The sequence below is a fragment of the Tamandua tetradactyla genome, chromosome X (assembly GCF_023851605.1).
Source record: "Tamandua tetradactyla isolate mTamTet1 chromosome X, mTamTet1.pri, whole genome shotgun sequence".
Classification (NCBI taxonomy): Eukaryota; Metazoa; Chordata; class Mammalia; order Pilosa; family Myrmecophagidae; genus Tamandua; species Tamandua tetradactyla.
Genome location: NC_135353.1, coordinates 117,715,995 through 117,723,825, shown reverse-complemented (window position 1 = coordinate 117,723,825; position 7,831 = coordinate 117,715,995). Strand labels below are relative to the sequence as shown.

Sequence of the window (7,831 nt, the reverse complement as noted above, 5' to 3'; positions counted from 1 at the left end):
GCATGGGTCCACACAGCAACGGTTTTAAAAAAACTGAAAGAGATCAAATTCCAATTAAAATTATGATGAAATTGATCTGACTAAAACTAAGGTAAATCAATATATATGGCAAAGAAAATACTGTCTGTATTTTAAAGCTTTAACATTTGTGTGAGATAAAAACAAAAATGTTTATTTTGTACAAAATTTATGCTATCTAATTTAATCTGTCTCGTCAGTTAAGCAACTTAATTCAGCTGTATTTACTATAGAACCTGGAATAAGGAACAAAATCTTAATGTTCTGTACAAGATAATGTTATACAATGATGCATTTCAGAGTATTTGGGGCGGAAAATGAAAAGTGTTTTCAAAGTCCCTTGAAGGACTGGGAAAAATAGAACTATTAAGCTTCCCCAACTGGGGAATTCCTGACATTTCTTAAGTAAGAGGAGATCCCAATTTAATAAGCCAAGGCCTCAATTTTGAGGCTTTCCCGTAGGAAACTTATTTCTATAACAGTAAACTGAGCATACTTTGGATTAGTGCCTAAGAGCCATCTCAAGGAAATCTCTGTTGTTGCTCAAATGTAGTCACTCTCTAAGCCAAACTGTGAGCTTCCCCCCAACATGGGGCATAATTCCCAGGGGTGTAAGCCTGGCCCTGACAGCATGAAGCATAACTGGCCCTCACATTGTAGGACATAACTGGCCCTAGCATCATCAGACACAAGTTCCAAGGATGAGTCTGGTCTTGGCCTCTTAGGGTTGACTGAAAGGGGGTAAGGAAACAGAGTTCTAATGGCTAAGAGATTTCATATCGAGTTGAGAGGTTATTCTGGAGGTTACGCTTATGCAAGTTTCAGCCAGATATTGCGAACTGTCACAATATGGCAAACCCCAACCAAAAGTGTTTCTGGAAACCCTGGAAGATATCCTGTGCTCTATAAAATATTACTTATTAAGTTTGTTTTTCAGAGGCTTGAAACCTCCAGATTGTTCCAATGCCAGGGAAGCTCTGAAACTCAGAGATACTGGACTCTCCAAGAATAACAACTGGTTTCCTCCTTGCATCCCTTTATGGTAGTAATAAAAAATCCACAGAGTTGCACTGCACAAGCAGTGACCCCTAAGTTGAACCTTAGACTTTAGTTTAAAAATACAATAATAAATATGTTCTGTCATCAATTGTAGCAAACATTCCACACCAATGCAGGGTTTTGGTGGTAGAGTGGTGAGTAGAAATCCTGTATTTTGTGCATGATTATTGTGTAACCCCCAGCTTCTCTAATAACATTAAGAAAAAGTAGAAGTTCATGGCTTCCTTTTTAACTCCTCTTTCACTCCTTCCCCAGTACAGTGTGGAACAAGCTTGTGCACCCATTATGGGTCCCTAGTCCTTTTTCTGGTGTGAGCAGTGTTACCCCATGAATATACTGGGCTGCCTGTATATCACTGTCGACCTATCAAGTGGTAGCATGAAAGAGTAATCCAGGAAACTCATCTTTGGCTTGAGCTCCCAGTTCTTGTCCTACAAGCAAAAGCAGCTTTCAGGCAGCTAAAGCAGGTTAAGAAACAATTACATCAAAATGCCTGGGACAAAGGATTACCAAGTTTAAGACATACATTATAGCACCCAGGAGTTGGGGAAACTCTCTTTCATATGGAGTAAAGGCCACATCTGGATTCCTGTAAATAGGGGAATTCCTAAGGCCACCAGCCAGCTCAAGCCCAGGACAGATTCGGAAAAGAGAGAGAGGACCATGCATTCCACTTTTGTGTTGGGCTGTTCTTCTTGATAAGAATGCTAAACTCTGAAGGATAGCACCACCCAACGCACAGCCAATTTGTAAATACTGTGAAAGTTTTTTTGCACATTGGCTGGTTGGTTTGTGTTAGCTCTTGGTACTCAAGGAAATCTCTATCAGATCACCAGTTGTATGCAAATAGAAGTAACAGAGAGTATCTAAATCCCAGAGTTAACACGCAGAAATATCGAAATGTATTGTGTGGAGTTCCTTCCTTTTGCTGCTGTTGTTGCAATCATGAGTATGCTCAGGATTCCGAACAGGCAAGCCTGCAGCATCCTCTGCTGTGGTAAGAAGAATGTTTGCTTGGACCCCAGTGATACCAATAAATTGCCAATGGCAACTTTCATCAGCAGGATCAGAAGCTGATCAAAGATGGGCTTTGTGACACATGAGCCTTTGGCTGACCATTCCTGGGCTTAATGCCAGAAAAACATCCTGGCCCACCAGAAGGTCAGGTATGTGGGCATTGGTAAGCAAAAGGGCACTGCCAATGATTGAATACCTGAGAACGTAACCTGGATGAGGAAGATGAGAATTCTGTGCTGACTGCTGTGACCCTAAGAAGACTGACTGATACATGTATCACAGCTCAGACCTGAAGGTGAAAGGGAATGTGTTTAAGAACATGAAAATTCTCCTGGAACACATCTACAAGCAGAAGGCATACAAGGCATGCAAGAAGCTCCTGGCTGATTAGGCTGATGCCCACAGGTCCAAGACCAGGGAGGCATGCAAACACCCTGAGGGGCTGCTTCAGGCCAAGGAAGAGATTATCAAGAACTTGTCAAAGGTAAAAGAGACCAAGAAATAAAGCTCTCCTTCTCTTGTCTGTACGTAGTGGCCTTGACAATTATATAGATTAATGATTCAACAAAACAAGTCTTTATCTACTCGCAAAAAATGTGCAGTTTGATGGCTAAGTTCATGTGTCAACTTGGCCAGGTTATGGTGTCCAGTTGTTTGGTCAAGCATGCACTGACCTGATTGTTACTGTGAGGTTATTTCATGGATTTGAATCATCAGCACATTGATTGCATCTATGGGTGATTATTTCTACAATGAACTGAGGAGATTGCCTTCAACAGTGAGAGAAGTCTCATATAATTAGTTGAGGGTCTTAAAAGAGAAGTGATAGCAGTCAGAAGAAGTTATATCCATCTCTACTTCAGCCAACCAGCTTCTAACTACCACATGTCCACCCCTTGTCAACTCAGCAACTACACGTATCACCTTAAACAACATTAAAATGCAAAAAATTCTCTTCTAGCTGTGGACCTATGAATCTCAAAACAAGTTATCTGGTGCCAATATGCAAAGGAGGACATTCACAGGATACAGGTTTTCATTTCCATAGGGTGAAATTGGAAGGAGCAAAGGAGTCACAAGACCCAAACAGTTCTGAAAAACTGCAGGGCAAACACCATTGGATTTCAAAGTCTGAAAGTCATTTATCCTTCAGCTTTACAAAGTGGCAGTCGCACCCTTTCCAAGGGCCTATGCAGTGGCCCGCCTCTTTACGAATCAACCTCGGGAAACACTGAGGAGACCACCTTTCTCTAGGCTCCACCCTCTCTGGGCATCAGGGCCACACCTGGGATCTCTGCCATTTCTGGGGCACACGTTCAACCCCTCCATGTGGTGGCAGCCAGGCTCTCCTCAGTCCCCAAGGAGTGTGCTACACCTTTTCCAAGGCCTGAGGTGGCACAACTCTTCTGCTGCAACGAGGTGGGAGACTCAGCCTTTCCATGTATATGGGTGGGTCCACTCTTCTGGATGAGGTTTCTTGGCTTCAAACCTGAGCTTCCATGGTTCTCACTCTGCAAACTCCAATTTTTCCCTTTTGTGTCCCCCTTTGTCCAGATTGGCGGTGGTTTCATTTACACCAACAGTCTCTTCAAGCACTCCAGGACTTCTCCATCATTCTCTTCACAGTTCCTCCAAAATCTTCTCCTTAGCCATCAAAGAAACTGGTCCGACATGACTGGTATTTGCAAATGGCAGCAGCACCCCACTCTCCAGTACCAAAATCTGTTCTAGTTTGCTAGCTGCCAGAATGCAACACACCAGAGATGGATTGGCTTTCAATTAAAGGGGATTTATTTAGTTACTGTATAGTTCTTCAGAGGAAAGGCAGCTAACTTTCAACTGAGGTTTTTTCTTATGTGGGAAGGTACAGGACAATCTCTGCTGGCCTTCTGTCCAGGCCTCTGGGTTCCAAAATCTTTCCCCAGGGTGATTCCTTTCTGCATCTCCAAAGGTCCGAGCTGAGCTGAGAGTGCCGAGATGAGGTATGCTGAGCTGCTTGGGCTGTGCTACGTTGAGCTCTCTCATTTAAGCACCAGCCAATTCAATCAAACATCATTCATTGCAGCAGACATGCCTCCTAGCTGACTGTAGATGTAATCAGCAACAGATGAGGTTCACGTACAATTGGCTCATGTCCACAGCAATAGAACTAGGTATCTTCACCTGGCCAAATTGACACCTGAATCTAATTATCACAGTAGTCCTGCCTGGATTGGGTTGCTGCAGCTTCCCAGTGACTTTAATCACAAGGCATGGTAGTACTAAGAGATGCCCTAGGAGATCACCGGCATTCCAGGGAAATTCTTCTTATTTCCCCTTGATAGTCAGGATCAATCACCCAGACAGAACAGTAATCTACTTCCATGACTGTTGATTCAGTGGCATGAGAAAGTCAAAGTGGCCGGGTGGCAATTTTAACTTCCAGTTCAATGGAATCATTCTTGTGTCTCCTGGTAGGAGCATGCCTCCTTTTGGAACTAAGACCTGCATAACAGCAGAGCTTAAGTTTCGGGGACAGGAAGCAAAAGTTTTTCCAGTGGATCACTAGGAGTAATAGTGAGTGGCACCACACCCATTTCCACTCCTTGGTTCCTGGACCCATGGATCCTGGCTATGGGAGAAACAGCACCATGTAGTGAACATTGATTCAGAGAATACACAGCCTTTGGTAGAACCCTGCCCCAGCCCTGCAAGGTATTGCCACCTAGTTGGCACCTAATTGGATCTTCAAAATGCCATTCCACCATTCTACAAAGCCAGCTGTCTCTGGATGAGGGGGAACATGGTAAGACCACTTTGTTCATGAGCCCATTAGGCAAAGCATGAAGGGCTGAGCAAAGATGATGTCTTGTATCCACAGGATGGGTCATCTTATTCACTTGATTATTAAAAATTTCTTCTGCTAAAGTCACACTCTGGTAAGCATTCAGATGGGACACAAATATCTTCATGTTCTTTGCCCACTCAGAAAGTCTATCCACATACCTCATCCACAGACCACTTTGTCACCAATTTTCCAATCATGCCCCTTCCAATTCCCTGACCATTCAGCCAAACCATAAGCAAGAGCCCATGAGTCAGTATACAAACATACCTCTGGCCAGTTCCCCTTCCAAGCAAAATGAACAACCAGGTTCACTGCCTGAAGTTCCACCCACGAAACGGATTTCCTCTCACCACTTCATTTGAGGACATCCCAGAATGGGGTTGAACTGCTGCAGCTGTCCATTTCTGGGTGGTCTCTGCATATCATGCAGAACATCTGTAAAGCAGGACCGAGTTTTCTCTTCCCCAGTCAACTAACAGTAAGGAACTCCCCAAGAGGTCATAGCTCTGGTCTTGGAAAGAGAAGATATTATGGCAGGAGTGGGGACTCTGGGCATTTGGGCTGCTTCCTCGTGTAACTTACTTGTGCCTTCAGGACCTGCTCAAGCCCTATCTCTAATATACCATTTTCATTTTATGATGGAGTGCTGCTGTTCATGCCCAACCTTATAGGTTGGTGGGTCAAACAACACCCAACTCATGATAGGCAACTCAGATCTTGTGGTAACTTTGTGGCCAATGGTTAAGCATTCAATCTCTCCTAAGGCCCAGTAGTGGGCAAAAGGCTGTTTCCCAAAAGGGGAGCAGTTATCTTCAGCAGATGGTTAGGCTTTGCTCCAAAATCCTAAGGGTCTGCATTGTGGTTCTCCTATAGGGGACTGCCAAATGCTCCAGACAGCATCCATATCTTCCACTGGCACCTCCAGCACCATTGGATTTGTATGATCATATGGTCCAAGTGGCAGAGCAGCTTGCAGAGCAGCCTGGACATATCAGAGAGCCTCCTTTTGTTCTGGTTCCCACTCAAAACTAGCAGCTTTTCTGGTCACTCAGTAAATGGGCCAATTTCGTAGGAGGGACCAGGTGTAGCAACTTATCCTTCACCATAGAAGGGATATCTCAACATTGCCTACACCATTGGACACCTAGAAATTTCACTGAGGTGGAAGGACCCTATATTTTTGTTGGATTTATCTCCCATCCCCTGACATGCAAATGCCTTACCAATAAGTCTAGAGTAGTGGCTACTTCTTGCTCACTAAGCCCAATCAACATGATATCATCAACATAATGGACCAGTGTGATGTCTTATGGGAAGGAGAAAAGGTTCCTGTGGACAAGACTGTGAGGTAGGGCTGGTGAGTTGATATATCCCTGAGGCAGGACAGTGAAGGTATACTGCTGGCCTTGCCAGCTGAAAGCAAACTGCTTCTGGTTGTCCTTACTGACAGCTAATGAGAAAAAAAAGTATTTGCCACATCAATAGCTGCATACTAGGTACCAGGTGATGTGTTGATTTGGTCAAGGAATGATACCACATCTGGAACAGCAGCTGCAACTGGAGTCATCACCTGGGTAAGTTTGTGATAATTCACTGCCATCCTCTTAGTCCCATCTGTTTTCTCCTCAGGACAAATAGGCTGGCTCAGTGGGGATGTGGTACGAATCACCACCCCTGCATCTTTCAAGTCCTTAAGGCCGGCACTAATCTCTGCAATCCCTCCAGGAATATGGTAGCGCTTCTGATTCACTATTTTCCTAAGTAGGAGTAGTTCCAGCAGTTTACACTTGGCCTTTCCTACCATAATAGCCCTAACTCCATGTGTCCAAAAACCAGTGTGGAGATTCTGCCAGTTGCTGAGTATGTCTATTCCAATTATGCATTCTGGAACTGGGGAAGTGATCACAGAATGGGTCAGGGGACACACTGGACCCACTGTTAGATAGACCTGAGCTATAATTCCATCAATATTCTGATATCCATAAGCCCCTACTCTGAGTGGTGGACCATAGTGATGTTTCCGGTTTCCTGGAATTAGTGTCACTTCTGAGACAGTATCCAATAATCCCTGAAATATTTGATCATTTCCTTTTCCTGAGTGCACAGTCACCCTGATAAAAGGCCAAAGGTCTCCCTAGAGAAGGCTGGGGAGAAGGTTAACCGTGCAAATTTTGGGCAGTGTCTCTTCCCAGGGGTGACTGGCCCTCCCCTCATCCAAGGGGCTCTGGGTCCATAAACTGTCTCAAGTCTGCAAATTGATTAAGGGACCATTACTCTCTGTTTTTCTAATTCAAGTTAGACATCTGTTCGCTTGACCTAGACTTCTTCTGCTTATACAGCTCAAATAAAAATTTAGTAAGCTATCCATCTATTTTAATTCTAGGTACCCCATGATCTACTAGTCAACACCACAAGTCTCTGCAGATCAGACGATTTTGACTGTTACCTTGAGTCTGCTGTCCATTAAGGTGGTCACACCCACTTTGTCTATGGTGGTTAACTGTTGCCACGTGGCTTCTGCCAACTTGGGACCCGATCGTCCCCACTGTGTTTAAGGATTCCAGCTCAGTGATAGCAGTTCCCACAGTAATATCTGACCTATAGAAAAGGGTGACTACAGAGCTCTTCAGTGATGATGAAACTAATTTCATTAATTTATTTCTCAAGGTTCTTGGTGAAAGATGTGTCCTCTGGACATTCCTGGAGTGTGTGAGCAGATCTTTCATGATAAATCCACTCTAACTTCCCAATCTCTCTAAGCCTCTGGATCTCCTTATCTACATTTTCTAGGGCAGTTCTGGCATTTTGACCTCAGTAATATCAGCCACCTTTTGATCCATGTTTCATCCAACCACCCAAATAAACTGTCAGTGCCTTTTCTAACCCCTTGAGCTACAACATTGAATGTAG

General features: G+C 44.1%; 1 pseudogene; it reads left to right on the top strand.

Moving 5' to 3' along the window:
- The first annotated feature begins 2,022 nt into the window (after positions 1-2,022).
- On the top strand, positions 2,023-2,599 carry LOC143671479 (large ribosomal subunit protein eL19 pseudogene; annotated as a pseudogene).
- The last annotated feature ends 5,232 nt before the right edge of the window (positions 2,600-7,831 follow it).